At 37.9% G+C, this 16,916-nt stretch overlaps 1 protein-coding gene and 1 long non-coding RNA gene across 2 annotated transcripts in view; one reads left to right on the forward strand and one right to left on the reverse strand.

The window, feature by feature from the left end:
- LOC134800821 (focal adhesion kinase 1) overlaps nucleotides 1-7,358 on the reverse strand; it is a 95,721-nt gene extending 88,363 nt beyond the window's left edge. Inside the window, exon 1 of the mRNA XM_063773378.1 lies at nucleotides 6,892-7,358. The gene's annotated coding sequence lies outside the window, so the exon portion shown is untranslated. The remainder of the gene's footprint in view (nucleotides 1-6,891) is intronic.
- The window catches only part of LOC134800867 (uncharacterized), a 367,053-nt gene that overhangs the window by 55,044 nt on the left and 295,093 nt on the right, over nucleotides 1-16,916 (forward strand). The gene's annotated exons all lie outside the window — the stretch shown is intronic.

Consider the following 16,916-nt stretch of genomic DNA (forward strand, 5'->3'; position numbering starts at 1 on the left):
ATTAAATCTACGAGTACCACCCCTACAATAATTTTCAACTACGACGCGCCCTCAATAACATTAACATGATTTGGTAGAATTAGGACCGCGACCATGGCAAGGCGTGACAACCATTAACTCAATTGATGGTACTGTTTGCAAACTTACGGCAATACATTTTGGAACTAATAGCAACGTTGTAAGATTCAATATTGTGTAAACTTTTACTGTGTTTTGGTGACAAAAGGGAGTATATTTGCAAGTATATCACGTCGGTTAGGTCGTTACATAGAACAGAGGTTAGAAATGTTAGAATTACAATGTACACACCCGTAAGTAACGCGCCACTTTGTTAATTACTTTGAAATACATAGTTAAAAGGTATCGTGGGAAAATCATGTGTTTGTTGGAAGAAATTCAATGCGAAATGGCCTGATGGACGACATACATTGAGTAAAAAGTTCAAAAACGGTAACAGACATCTGGTATTGAGTTTACCTTAGATTTTCATACGCTTTTTATTAGTTCGCCTAACTCGGTATTTTGTCTGTCTATCTTTGTCATCAAATTTTCCAAGATATTCGACATACTTTCCGGTTTCGGGTAGTTTAGCATAACTAGGTTCAAGATCAGTTACTTACATTCAAAATAGAATTTTAGTTAAATCCGGTTGCAAACCCTGAATACCTTTAACCAAAACATTATGTTGTGTGCGTAAATCATTGGCAGAGTGGCATGCATTTTAAGATTGATTGAACTGAGTATGTCAGTAAATTCAGTTTGACTATTGCCATTAGTCGTTTAGGTCAATCAGTTGAACGTTCGTAAACTATAAACTGAAATAAATGCAATTAACTACTTAAAAAACGCATTTTACCGATTTCCAAAACCGATGTGATCCCATAAGTGCTTCGTCAACAAAGTATTGTACGAAGCACTAAAAACGACCAGTGTGCTCGTTACCGTTTTCGAACCGGTGACTTCAGTTTTCGCGGATAACGCTCTAACTTCTAGGCCACCCGTATGATAAAACCACAACACCAAAATATTTCTTGCATTATATTATTTGTTTGGTCATCATCATATCAGCCAGAGGACGTCCACTGCTGGACATAGGCCTCCCCCAAAGAGTGCCACAATTACCGGTCTTGCGCCACCCGTATCCAGCAGACTCCCGCGACCTTTACCAGGTCATCAGTCCACCTTGTGGGGGGTCTATCCACGCTGCGCCTGCCGGTACGTGGTCGCCACTCAAGAACCTTTCCGCCCCAATGGCCATCGGTTCTACGTGCAATGGTAAACTACCAAAAACAGTTAAGGGTACTTATATCACCTTCTCAACAAGCTGCCATTACCTTTTCCGGCACCCACCACACAGTTTCACACACGAACTGACAATCGCACTGGCAGTGGTTAATACATTAATTAAATAGTCTCGTCCTTTTAATCTCTTAATTATACCTTTCACCGTCCAAGGATTATGACAAATTATCCTGTTTACATTTTAATTTATAGCTGGTGAAGCATTTTAATTAATGTTGCGTGTTTATCAAGTTCCTGGTACGCGAGAGTTGCTCTATAAAGGTGATAAAATCGTCGGCTTAAATGGCGATGGAAGTTGTTTTATTATGGCGCGAGTGCAATCCTAAATTGCAAGGAATGGGCTCAGCAAGCAAGGTCTGACCAAGACGTTACAAATGTGTCTTAGAAATAGTACCCTAAATTTGTTCAACATTGCCAAAGACGACCATTTCTTAGAATTAGAAACGGAATTAGATTTAAACATTTTGGTCGAGGAAGTTTATCGTACTTCCGTAAGACATAGTAGTCATATTCATGGCAACTACCTAATTTAGAAGAGAGTGCACTAATATGGCTATGCTCGAAAAGTTGACAGAAATGAAAACAGCAAAGATAAGATAAAATTAGATGTATTTGTACAAAGCAAAGAAAATAAATAAGCCCTTTTATAAATATTTTGAAGAAGTAACAGAAGGTTAATCTGAACAGTGACGCATCTGATAAAAAAATGTTGGGCTGTATAAAGCTTCTGCATACGCTAACATTAAAAGGTAAAATCAGAATCCCCAAACAACCAATCGAATTTAATTGAAACATGAAATGAAATATCAAGTGTTAAACATTTACTTCGTTGTTGGGCCATCAATAAGACGTTTTAACTTTAGTTTAACGCTAAAACTCGGTTAGTTTTCCAGTCGAAAGTAATCCGACACTAGGCCCATCCTGCGGCTGCGACCAAGTTTAACCGGCGTGAGTCAGCCGTCTGAGCCGGGTGCTCCAATATTGGAACACAGGCGAGTCGATGGCACAGTCCAACCGGTATAAGTGAGCTCTTTGATGAGGGTGTACTCGTACATTTTTGGTTGAGAAGACCGTCAAAAGGCAAGAACTACGCTTAGACACAGCAAGAAAGGAAGAGTTTCGTAACTTGTGACTGTGTTCTATCGACCTTCTGTAAGTGGAGTATGTGTACAAGAGCAAGAGTAAGAAGCGAGGAAGTTTGTAGACGATCTTACCTGATAGACGGTCTTCGTCACACTGACATTAAGCCCGATTATTGTTACAACGTTGGACAATACTCAATTTGTCGACATCAAGGGTTGCTGTTGCTGCCTCTATAATGCATAACCCCCAAGGTTGGTATAAGCCGCATTCTTTATGTCATGCCTTATTACCTTACTTGATAAGTTTTGGCTGTAATGAAATATGATAAAGCGAGTAATTATCGACTGTTTAGTCACGCAAGAAACGTAGGTACTTGATGGAGATCCCGTATGATAATGGAAAGTAATTTTTCTTAGAGAAAACACTCCCCCGGTAAAAAGACAATCACCCATTGCTAGGTTAAACTGTCACTAGTCATAAATGTCATTTATTGGAGCGCTTGAGAACCGGAATCCGTGCTCACGTAAGCGTTGAGAATAAACGCTGAGTGTTTAATAACACGCAGGCATGCGTACGCACATAAATTCACGTGAAAATGAGCGCGCTCATCTTTATACTGCTTCTCTATTTGTTCAGGAAATGTTTGGAGACGATTGGATTTTTGTTTAGAGCTTGATCGCATAAATATGATGATGGCGGAACGAATGGCACCGATTTGGTACACAAAAGCACTCGTCGTAACTACAAAAATATATGTCCGTATAGACAGGGCTATCTTTCGACTGTCTTTGAATGCAGTTTTTCTTATTTTGATATAAGCTTAGGTTCCTACAGTCAAAATTAGCGTTTAACAGCCGGACGAACTAGAATTATTTCCAAACTCTTCAGAATTGTTGAACCCAATTGCCAGAATGTTTTACCTCGCAAATATTATCTTTATAATTCTGCCAACTATCTTCTTGTGTGGTCTGTTATGGATGAATTAATAGGCTCGAAGCATGGTTTATGATGACAGTGACCGAACGCGAGAATGCTCGAGCAGGCATTTCGCAACCTGCTGTATTTGCATAGCTGCAGAAATACTATCGCAGATGTATAATATTACAATAGACAGACAGTAAGTGAGTTGTCTAATTTGATACAGGATTGTTTAAGTATGGTTAAGGGATACATATAATCAAATCATTTATTTCTTTGTATTTTTCTCTTTCATACTTGTATTTCCACGTACTAACAAGCTTCTTTATCATCTTTTTCGTACATATTGGTACCATTTTCAGTCCGATTTTGGTATCGCTAACTTCTTTTGACCCATATTCATTATGTAAGATCAAGGCTTCAACCTTATTTTTGTGTGAATTCTCGAAATACAATAATATTTCTTTAAGTAGGTATCTATATCCTTTTTCTTTGTAAATTTTGTTTTTTTTTTTGTAATTTTTTTTATTTCTGTGAATTCTCCAAATTTAAGATGGACAAAAAGACTTTCAATAATGGACAAATGTTGCATACAAAGATTGCTTCCATCACAGAAGAAAACATCAGTCCCCTCTTATTGGGGGCTTTCCCATCTAACTTTGTCAACCTACGTGAGCTTAATACTCTTAATGGCATTCCTCATTACACCCACTGTCCACAAAGTGCATCATAATTATTAGAAGCACTTATTCATAATGACGTATTTCAATAGAGTCGGTCACCTGTAGTTGACACGGTTCGCGAACAATACGAGTATTTAGTGGGTCGCGGCATGTCAACAATAAGTACGTAAGACAACAATAAAGTATTGCTTTAAAGATACCTATAACTACATCTTGTTACGTTATACGTTGTAACTCTAGTTGTGATAATGCCAGTTTTGGTAAACATGGTTAAGGTAGGTATTCTAGTTTCGACAGATTCTACGATTAACGTGATATCTATTGCAATGTAAATGAATTAGGAAAGTTACTAGATATTGTGTACGTAACAAAAAACGGCTATGTTAATAAATACAAATGCACGTGTCCTGTATTTTAAGCAACCAGGAAAGAAAAATGAAGGGTAGTAGTTATATTTATTTATCTTTATTTTCTAGCAACACTTAACAAGACGCCTTGGTATGGTAGTATAGGCTATGGGAAGCGTCCAAGTTGTTAAAGTATGTGAAAAATGTTATTGGATCGAATTTCCACTCAGATTCAGAAACCCTACTGCACTTGTACATTGTACAATCAGCGTCAAATAATGATAGTAAAAGTAGGCATGTCGATGCTGACTCTTCCACAAAATAAACAAGCATATTCTTGTCATACAAAATGCGTACTTTCCCTAAACATCAGTTTAAAAAGAACGTCTATTTCGGTCATACCAGTGGCAGTTAAATTTAACTGCTTTCTTCCCACAGAAGCTGTCGACGGTCTAAATAAAGCTTCGTCCACAATGCCCATGTTTCACTAGATGCGCGACCATAAGGATTAGCGACGCTTAAGAATCAATACTGTCTAAGTAACAAAAATACAATTTTACAGGAAGCGTAAAAAACGATTTAAAAAATTGAATTTCAAATTATTGAAAGACGATTATAATGATAAAAAAATACGTATTACGTTCATTTTAATCGTCTTTCAATATTTTCAAAAATTTGAAATTCAAGTTTTTAAATCGTTTTTTACGCTTCCTGTAAAATTGTATTTTTGTTACTTAGACAGTATTGATTCTTAAGCGTCGTTAGGATAGTCGACATTTTGGCTAACTAGCATAATGTGTGAACTGTGAACTTGAATCCACATCAATATGTGATTAGGGTGATATACGAGCGATTAAATCGCATTTCGTGGGGAATTTACATGATCTTTTCGGTCATTTGCCAAATATCTTTCACCTAACTTTTACCGGACCGGAAACGGTACATTACTATAGGTAACCTAAAGTGTCATTCTATGGAACTTGCTTACTATGTAAACAAACCGCCATATTGAAATTGTCTCTGAATGATGAATTTACTAGTGACTTTTGTTTACATAGTTAGCAAGTTCCATAGAATGTCACTTTAGGTACAGATACTTTAAAAATGTATCAACGATGCTGATTCGGGACAACCGCCGATTCGCATGAACCCCATTAACTTCGAAAACAGTGAACATGATCGACTCTGTAGGACCTAATATTTACTGAAGATGTATCGTTATCTCATTGGACATAGCACGAGAGTGCCGCGACAGAATCTCGCCCGCGAAATAAAGTACCTGTCTTTTCCTAATTGTATTAATTAGAGATTAGAGAGAGATTATACAAATTTGTCGGCGCTTTCGACTCGCCCCTGCCTCGGTAAGTGTTTACAATGTTTACTGGAGTGACAGCGCCATAGACAATGTCTATTTCGGCGTCTGAGCAGTTTACTTTCGTTTTTCTGAACCAATGGCGTTGAGTCATGGCGGCCCGTCTTTGTTATTTGGATTTGGATTGAAATTGAAAGTTTAGGGTTATCAGCCAACTGATTTTGATAGGTTTCTCAGTTGTCCCATTGTCATCATGTCCAGATCTGATGATTAGGTACTGGATAAATCGAAGGAACCTTTCAAATATTATACGTGGCCATACTAAAAAATTTTGGATTCTGATATATGAGACGACTTATTTTTTGTAAGTGGCCAGTTCCAAGAATGTTCCAGTTCCAAGAAGAGTGGAGTAGGCAACACTCCACTTAAGACGACTGCTAATAACTGTTGAAACAGTTTCAAATAACAAAATTTAAAAAACCCAGCTATTGATAATCACCAATCAATGTTATTAGCTAATCTAAAACACAAGTTAATCTCACTTCTAAGACGAATTGAATGAAAATATACATGTTAATGTTAATATTACGGCTTCAGGGCGTACCAGAGAAACAAGTATTATCATACCAACATACATTTTAATAAGCCTAACCAAAATTTACCCGACTTTACCAAACAGCCTTTCCACTGTCTGTGTTCAGCAAGTCAACATACATTCCAAAGGAATAAAGTGTGAAAAAGTTATTTTAAACGTCATAATTTCATAGACATGTGACGTTTATGATAACACTTCTATGCTCTGCGCTATCAAACTCGCTGCAGAGTTAGCTTGGACCGACTCTATCTATATACATATACTTATGTCATTGCTTGTGTAGCTGCTGTCCATCCTCATATTTATTAGCTAAGCTAAGTGGATAAATATCTATAAAAAATACACGAGACTGTATGATTAATAGTGAAAAAAAAAACACATTTGGTATTACATATACCACATACATACAATACACATTATAAAATGCATTATGGACGTGGTAAGCGTAACATGACTAGTTCTTAGAAGGCTAAATCACCGTTTAAGCGTCAACTTTTATGATTACAAGGATAACGTTAAGTTTAACATAAAACAAGCGATTAGACATAATAATAAATCATCAGCGGCCGAAGACATAAAACAACTCTACTTATATGGTAAGGCATGTGGCCAAAAATTCGGAAACCACATAATTAAAAAAAAACACTGAACCTTCTAACAAAACACAATCACACACATCGATAAACTTCGTTGACAATTCGTTATTCGAACGCGTCAATTCGTTAATTTGAAATTCGAAATAGCGCGTCGTCGCACCGACCACGGCGCGCGCGCTGCCGCCTGAGACTGGCTGGAGACAACAGTGAACACACCTCATTACAACTTTAATCTCTCATCCCGTTCACACTTACCGAGCTTTAGATAGAAAGAAAGGGAGGCTTAATCGGTTAATGAGTCGATGCCGCGGGGGCGTAAGTTTCGCAAGTCAAGGACGATTTACAAAACTATTACCTGAATAAATATGAATAAAAAAATTAACGTAATGCCACCTGCGTATATGGTGTTTATTGGTCCACATACCAGCTGTTGGAGCTATTTTTAGGTTTTTTATTGGGGTTAATTTAAGAAAATTGTCTTGCGGCCGTTGATTATGGCCACCGTTTGTGGTTGTAAAATGGAGGCAGTAACGGTTTATAATAGTAGTTTATGTGACTGCTACATAATGAAAGGCATTAAAATACGAGTGTGGGTTTATGAAACGAATGAAATGAGTTTCATAATAGTATCACACGAGTGTTTTAATGCCTAATTATGTACAGTTACATACACTGCTTTATCTACACACATATTATAAACTTTCTATGATATATTCACTAACCTCATATTACAGCCGACATTGGGGCACTTTCCTCTCTGGCGGAACTCGCGGATATGAGCTGGCGTCTCCGAAATATCTTTATCGCACATTTTACACGAAACTTTTGTTATAGTTACTTTAAAAACAACAAAACAAATTATTTTTTTCTTACAAATTAATTAAAATATAATCTGTACGTCAAATGGCGGCAACTTTTTTCACGCATGTCACGCATCCTAAGTTTTTTTTTTTAATTCAGAGACAAACTAGAGTCGGGGTCGATTACCATATCGTCCGATACCAACTTACATGCGGGATTTGTCAATGTTGTATGCAATTGTCATTTGATTTCGAATAAAACGTCATCTCGACTGATATTAGAATAGGGGTCAAATCAAATTGCTTTTTTTATTCAGAGATGTTCGAAATTTAAAATGCATTACCAAATCGATTTTGATATAGTAATGAAGCTATTACCACATTTTCACAGATAAGAAATTTGCTGTAACAAAACAGTTTATCGTAATGTGGGCCATTATTTACGGATTTTGAAGGCGTCATAGAGAGTTTATGATATGTGTGTAGATAAACGTTTTTATACGTTGTTTGTCGGCTGACTTAATATTATATACATAAAATTTCAGGATTATTTTATTAAGATAATTAGTAATTATTAATCCAAGCAAAATTAAGGTCATTTTAGCTCTTTACTTGTTTAGGAGCTTTTAACATAGGTACATAGGTACTACGAAAACTCTACATATTCTAACAACACGTCAAAAATATATCAAAATGTTATAGTAATATTGATAATCATTAAATCACATTTAGTTATAAAGCAATGTACATATATGACAAATTAAATTAACTGAAAAAGTTGTTATCCTAATATTAAATTTTTAATAAAATTTCTCGCAAAGACCTTATTAAAGAAAGAAAACTCCCTTCGAAGTAAAACAGTGAGTCACCAGCTCGCTCAGGCTTCCTTTCCCACGACATTACTACAAAATACAGACATTGAGTGTGACCTAATTCCACGTTTCCTGAGGCTACATTCGAGCTACATATATATCACCTTGATTTGATGTTGATATGACATTAAATATCGATCGTACGTTATACGTATACTGCGTATGTAGGTACATGACCGGGCGTGAGATTCGCCAGCAAAGTGCATTAGGGTAACTTCGAAAGCTGGATAATTCTGGAAATGGCAAATATCTATAAAACCAGAAGCACTTCATACTTCAGCAACACTTAAAGGGGCCCACTGATTAACAATCCGCCGGACGGTATCGGCCTGTCAGTTGTTCGGAACTGTCAAAATTTTGTTCTACCTGACAGGCCGATACCGGCCGGCGGACTGTTAATCAGTGGGCCCCTTTACGCTACAAGGCCTCTTTTCTATTTCTAATTTTCAAAATCACCCCGCTTTCGAAGTTACTGTGGAAGTTAAAGTGAAGTCAAAATCAAATCAAGTACTTAACAATAATAAGAGTTCGCAGCGGCTTATAGGCGTGTCGCATTCTACATAGTTAATGTATGATCAGATTTATGACACGAGTTATTAATAATGTCTCAGGGATTTATAATCAGTCCAATAATTACACTTTATATGGAACCGAGTGGCCAAGGGGTTATGGCATCAGCATTCACTATATATGTAGTATTGATCGATATGGAACCGAGTGGCCAAGGGGTGACCAATGGCGTCAGCCTTCACTATAGTATTGTTCAAACACGAAGGGTACGGTGACAGGTGTCATTTCCGTACAATGTATAAGTAACCGTAAAACGTCAAATCTCCCAAAATTGTATTGACACCTGTCACCGTGCCCTTCGTGTTTGAAAAATACTATAGAAAATTGACGTACATACCTATTCAATTTCTTTACGGTTGGTAACCGAGGTTGGTAATGGCAAATGGCAAGAGATAAGTGGTAGATGTATAGTTTTCAAATGTCACTAGAGTCACGCAAGGGTAACAATGCAATAACAGATCACGAAGTGCGCGTGGCATAAGGATGAGGTCTTTAGTTTTAGATTAGACATCGAAAAAAGTTAAAATTGACCTTTCACTGGTAATTTTAGAAATGAAATAGGTAGTCAAACTTCCATTCTAAAATAATGACTCTCCGGTCTAAGCTAACTTTGCACCGTTTGCACTGATTTGAACAAAACAAAGTGAGGGACAAACATTATAAATTTTTAAATTTCATTAAATCTTAACCTTAATAATGACATTGTCATACTTTGTCACATTGGCCATTGCAAATGCCACGCAGAGTTAGCTTGGATGGTCCGACATACAGGTCTACAAAGTAAGAAATATCATTAAGGTGTGGTAAAAAAGAAAAACGATTTCTCTTAGCACGTGCCATTCTGCTAAACATACATAATTGTGGCATACAAAGTCGTTGGGCAAGCAGGAGCTAATTTATTTATCTTGCTATTTCTTCAAAACCTGTAAGACATGGTGCTCGAATTCTATAACTCAAATTGACTCAAATTAGGGAAGCCGGTGTGAATCAACTTGTCTGGACACTCCGCCACTCCTGAATACCTAAAATATAACGCTCAGTCATTATATGACGTCATTGGGGTAAGAGTCAGAGATTTAAGTTGGTTAGTCAGGTAACATTTTTGTCTCAGTAGGTATAGTAAAAAAAAATGGGTTCTTAAGTAGGTATGGCCAGAAAAAGCATCTTAGGCATAGGTATGTAGTTATTCCTTGTATGTATTTTCAATTGTTATAATTTACCCTTCATTCTGCGTTAGAGTGGATGTGTTGGAGTCTTAGGTCGGAAGGCGTTCATATTTCGAGTTACAATTATGCGTGTAATGACTTACTTCCGTAAATGAATTCCTGTAGCCAAATCACTATCCAAGTAATAATTACAAAATGGGACAGAAACCGGCGAACGTGTATGAGAAATGTTATGAAAGTGAAGAAAGCGAAAGAGGTATGTCAGGATCGTAGCGAGTGGAAATCCGCGGTCTCTGCCTACTCGTACCTCTCCGGGAAATAGGCGTGATTATAGTATGTATGTTTGTATGGGACAGAAATATTTAATAATCGCGCGAAGTCACCGATTCGGCCATTTTGATGCTGATATCCACGCTTCGTTGAACCGTTCATTGGTCAATTTCGATTGGGATGATACGCGCCTTTACCATGCAAATGTTGGTTTGGCGACCAGAACATTAGCCAGGACCAAATCATTTTGGCTTTGTTACACTCGTATTTCCGCCGTTTCCATAAACATCGAAATTTCGTTTCCTGTCTACCTCTCTATCACTTTGAATTTTCGAGCGATATAGAGGTAGACGCTGCAGACGGCTGAACGAAGTGATTTGCGGTAGGCCTCCAGGAAAATAAATGAGGGAAACTATTGAATAGGTTGTTTTTACATCACAATCCCGCCAAAGAAGCAAAAAAGTGTACAGTGATAGGTACTATCTCTGGATCTCACAAGTAAGAAGGCGATAGGTACCTACCAAAAACCACCTAAAATAGATTTAAAATGTTAGTCATGTTACAACATTAAGTATGTAACTTAACCTCGTCCACGGTTCATTGTGAGCCGAGAACACAGATATTTAAAATTCAGTCGCAGTTGCAAGGCTAAAAACGGCTTTAATATTTAAATCGCATTGTTGACATGTCGGCGCGTCAGGCCGGCCGTTTGGGACAAGTGGCATATTCAAAGTTTAAAACTTCATCTTGATTTGATAGTGATTTGACTTGCAGCGCTTCTTGCTCTTGCTTATTTGGAGGCGTGAGACGCACTGGAAGTTATATCGAATCTGTACCGTTTTGAGGAAGTTTGAAATAGGGAAAGTGTTAATAACACATCACTACATCTTATAAAACAAAGTCCCCCGTCGCGTCTGTCTATTTGTCCGTATGTATGTTCGCGATAAACACAAAAACTTCTGAACGAATTTTCATGCTGTTTTCACCTATTAATAGAGTGTTTCTTGAGGACGGTTTAGGTGTATAATTTGTAAAGGTTTTGTGTAACCCGTGCGAAGCCGGAGCGGGTCGCTAGTAGCACATATTTATAAAACCGACGATCACAGAAACACTAAAAAAATTTCGTCTTGGGTGTCTTAAAAATTTCATATGTTTCACTTTGCTATGGAGACAATTGTTTTGTACTTATCCCATAAAATGGCAGGACAATACTGAGCGCATACGCACCTTGGTAGGTATCGAGTAGGCATATTGTATCGTGCTAACAATTGAATGAATCACTGGTCAAGCCACATATAACAAACAAATTGTATTTTAAAACTTATATCCGGGCAATAAAGATGAATATTGCGCTTTTGTTTTTGTCAAACTGCCTCAAGGAGAATCGCGCTACATAATATAATGATGCTTATAAAGACATAATCCTTTTCTTGCAGCCGAGTAATTCCGATCGCTTACCGAGTAGCAGGCATCATACAGAGCTAAATACTACTAGCAGTATGTGTATATCCGTAATGTGTATGTCCGGTATGTCGGGTGTCGATATGTCAGTGAAAGGCTGCCTTTTCGACGTGCGGGAATCAGCCAATATCATTGGTTGGAATCCGCATCTCTTCTCGTCTCCGCTGGATTACAACCAATTGGTACTGGTTGATGCCTCTCATCTCCGCTTCATTGGAAAGGCAGCCTGACGCGACTGTTTTTTTTTAATTTAGAAGATCTCATTGTATACTGGTCATACTTAAGAGTCGAACGGCCTACGATCGTCAAACATATAGATTATATTGGGTGTTGGTTATACCTATAGGTACACCGTTTGGACAGGTCAAGGATTCTTCGAAACACTTCAACGATTCTATTAAAGTCGCGAATTTGCTTGTGTGATATTGAATGTTATGACACTTGATAGGTACAGATCTATAACGGCGCGTGCTAATTTTATATTTAATGTGCTATAAACACTTCCGGTTATTAAGGTGTGTAATGTTCTATAGTCTTATATAGTCCTTCCGTCAGTAGGAAAAAGCAGCAAATTTAAAGCCTTTTTCTACTGACAAACTTGTTTGATCGGCTTATAATTTATCTTTTCTAATCCCGAAAGTTGAGAACATTAGTGATACAAATGCCCACAACTTTATACACATAAAAACTGGATTTGGACGATGTAAGTCACAAACTTCTATGAAATTATGACGTATAAATAACACTTGCACATGCACTGCGTATGCTATCAAAATCGTTGCAGGCTTTTCTTGGTCTAACTCTATTAGGCTGATTATTTTTAGGGTTCCGTACCCAAAGGGTAAAACGGGACCCTATTACTGAGACTTCGCTGTCCGTCCGTCCGTCCGTCCGTCTGTCACCAGGCTGTATCTCACGAACCGTGATAGCTAGACAGTTGAAATTTTCACAGATTATGTATTTCTGTTGCCGCTATAACAAACAAATACTAAAAACAGAATAAAATAAAGATTTAAATGGGGCTCCCATACAACAAACGTGATTTTTGACCAAAGTTAAGCAACGTCGGGAGTGGTCAGTACTTGGATGGGTGACCGTTTTTTTTTTTGCTTTTTTTTTTGTTTGTTTTTTTTATATGGTACGGAACCCTTCGTGCGCGAGTCCGACTCGCACTTGCCCGATTTTTTTTACTTTCGGGCATAAAACAGACTACCTACCTTGGATTTTCTACCTAAAGAATCTAAAGATCACCTATTCTTATTTTATAAACATGAGGTCGCATACAAAACAAAAGCTCATACACACACTCACATATTAAAACTAGTTCCTTAAGTACCTTCTTATACCTACCTATAACTTTTTGCCACCATGATATGTAATAATGTCACAGACAAAAAAATCCATCATGGACGTCAGAAATTAATTGACTGTTAATTTAGCCCAGCACGAGCTTGCTCACGTTTGGTCACAGACCACTTATCCAACAGCTAGAGCATGTGAGAGTAGCTTACCACGCATTGGCGCTACCATATTAATTTAAATAGTATGAGAACTACGACCGGTCATTGGACTGAAATGCGACCACTTTTATGACCAGGAACGGCATTCGATCTTTAAAAATGTCTTGATTTAATACTTATTGATTATGATTAGACGTTACGTGCACGATGTAGGTGTATGTAATATGCAAATGGATAGTCAACATAAATAATAGCGGACGAAACAAGACGCCAAAAGTATATGCTACTCTGCGGGCTTAGCAAGGTTGTACGACAAGGTAGTTATCACGCAATAGGTGTGGATAAAACGGCCGTTATCGTCGGTTTTATCATCCATACTATGGTTGCAGACGATATATGGAGTTATCCACATTTGACAGCGGTAGATGATAGAAGACAATTTGCATAACATGGTCGTTGGATAAGATGTGGATAATTTGACAGATTGTCCCATTTTGACAGTTCAACTTAGTTAATTTTAACTACGTGCTTCTTAGATGACGATAAGCCTTGTCGTGAAAGCAAAAGTAGTGAATAATCATATTTTAAGGTATAAATTACAGGTAAATATCAGTTTTTCTATGATTATATTGAGAGTTATTAGTTACAATGTTCCGCTGTATATAATATTGTCAATATTTTCTTCGCAGGGAAGTCAAATTTTATTATTCCTACTCGCGGCTGCTGTTGAAGAAAAATATCGTAAACAGCTTTAAGAAACACTTGCAGCCCATTTGATATGACGGACGAAGAGTTTCGGCATATTTACAGAGTGCGTAAGGAGTGTGCAGTGCATTTACTTATGTGCCGAATTTAACGCCGAGCTTCAAAACGGTGATGGGTTACCTACCAAAACATCTCAAAGGTAAAGCTATAAAATTGCAGTGTTTCTTATAAAGTTAATATGTATTCTATGCATAGACCCTATTATATTTGAAATCATTGATTCTATGTAAAACAGACGTCTTAATGACAATGCTACTAAACTCTTCAATACTAGGTACCGGCCTCATTATTATATGTAAAAGTTAGTATGTTAAGATATCTGTTGTACAATCTCTTACTTATGCTACTAACCTACTAACAGAGGTTACTTAAGCTACTATTTACTTCAACATTCATATCCTAACCTCCAGGGGGGAAAATCTACTTGACAAAATTAGATTTACAGTACCGGTCAATAACATATCACCTTTGTGTGTTTTTGTATGAACTTGTAGTAGGTTAGTTTGTAGATTTCATATTTTACTAGTCATTTTATATAAATATGTATGTTTTTCCAGAGATGAGACCTAGCTAGATTGATTTTTCGCCCCCGAAAACCCCCATATAGCAAATTTCATCGAAATCGTTGGAGCCGTTTCCGATATCCCCGAAATATATATACATATAAATAAATAAATATACAAGAATTGCTCGTTTAAAGGTATAAGATATTATGAATACTGAAATACTGTGAACTACAATAAGAGACTCAGCATATTACTAAAAAAGCTCTTTAAAAATAATGAAGTTGACCATATATTAAAACAAAAAACCTCTATGAAAAAATCATTACATAGACCAATTTTTCTCATCACTGGACAAGGAATACTATTAAACTACCTAAAGCTGTGGAAGTCACTCACAAATATAAAAAAAAGTTATACCGTAAAAGCATGGAGGTGATATATTATTGGCCGGTACTGTAATTAGGTACTTATTTGTTTTAGGTTCTAACAGTATACACCACACCAGCAGCACACCTACACCAGCAGCAGCAGCAGCAGCTGCTGGTGTGTAACAGTTACACCTGCTAGCTGATGGCAATTAACTACCAACGTGGGACTAGTCAAGATCATGGCTTGTCCATTGGAGCACTACTGACTGGATTGGCCACACTACTGTAAGCCTGAACCTCGAGCAGTTTGTAGATGCTGTAAACAGAAGGTAAGTTCTTTTGAGCACTGAATTAAGTATTAGACATAAAAAACTGTGACTTTCCACAAGGACTGTCTTAGTAACTTTTCCTTTTTTGAATAAGTATGAGTGCGGCTGTATTATGCATTGAGATATGTACCTACCCATTGTTTGATAGTTATGTATGATAAGTAGTTATCTCTGGGATATATAATCTGGGAATGCAATACTTATTAGGTTTAACTAAGGCACCTAGTTCTAATGTGCTGCCTTGTTTAATGGATATTATTCCTGGCGATTGTTTAGTATATATCTTGAGTGCACTAGACTGCACTCATGTGAAAATACTTACTCCATCGCTGCCACATGAACCTACTTTTACTTATTTCCTTCTTTTTCTTCCAGAAAACTTCTCGTGGATCAAGGGAAAAATTAGAGAAGACGCTCCTAAAAAACTTCCTAAGCATGCAAGTGTGGCCTACTCCACATTAGTATTAAAATTACGCAAAAGAAATAAATCCACAAAACCTTCTTCGTGTCGACCCACAACGTAAGTCGACAACATGGCCGCGCGCGAGCCGGCAACCGTTGCTAAGCAACGATCGTCGCTCGCGCCGATGCCGCGCGCGCCGCGCCCCTCCGGCAGTGTTACCTACGTCACGGGATCAGACGCACGCGCATCAATAACTTAAATCCTATCCGTGTACTGACCTACCGACTGTGATATCTTATTATAAAACCCTGACACTAACTAAAAGGCTACTTGACTGATTATGTATGGTGTGGTGCATGAACTTAACAAGTGTTTTGGTGAATTGTGTGTGCCTGTACTAACTGCTTGTTTAAATGCTAATCCCGACAAATAATAAACCTTAAACTGTAATTCCAGAAACATTACATACTGTTTACTAAGTGAGTGCATTATCATTTACGATCCACGTAGGTTTAACACCCACACTGGTGACCACGACAACAAGAACATGGCTAACCTAAATGGTGATAATTCCGTCAAGATGCCTCCCGAAAACGACGCCGAAACTAACGCGCAACCGCAAGCGGACGGCCTAGCACCCGTCATGCTTCCACCAACGCAGCAGATAACCGTACCTGTCTCGCTCCCACCTGCGCAGCAGAACACTGCGCCCGCCTCGCTCCCGCTCAGCGCCCGGCCAAGTGCGCAGCTGGCCGGCGCTTCAACGACCCAGGTGAACAACGCCGAAGCTGAATTTTCTCAACTTACGCAGGCAAGTTTATTCCGAATTGGAATTAAAGTACCAGCGTTCTGGGCGGATAACCCTGCGGTGTGGTTTGCGCAACTAGAGGCTCAGTTCGATCTCGCACGTATCACATCCGACTCCACAAAATTTTACCACGCTATGGCGCAACTAGAACGTGAAATCGCTGCAGAAGTAGAGGACATTATTATCAACCCACCGAAGGAAAATAAATATCTTACGCTGAAAACAGAGTTGATACGTAGACTGTCCGTGTCACAACAACAGAAAGAGAAGCAGCTTCTGATGCATGAGGAGTTGGGTAGTAG

Source organism: Cydia splendana, chromosome 20 (assembly GCF_910591565.1).
Source record: "Cydia splendana chromosome 20, ilCydSple1.2, whole genome shotgun sequence".
Taxonomy (NCBI): domain Eukaryota; kingdom Metazoa; phylum Arthropoda; class Insecta; order Lepidoptera; family Tortricidae; genus Cydia; species Cydia splendana.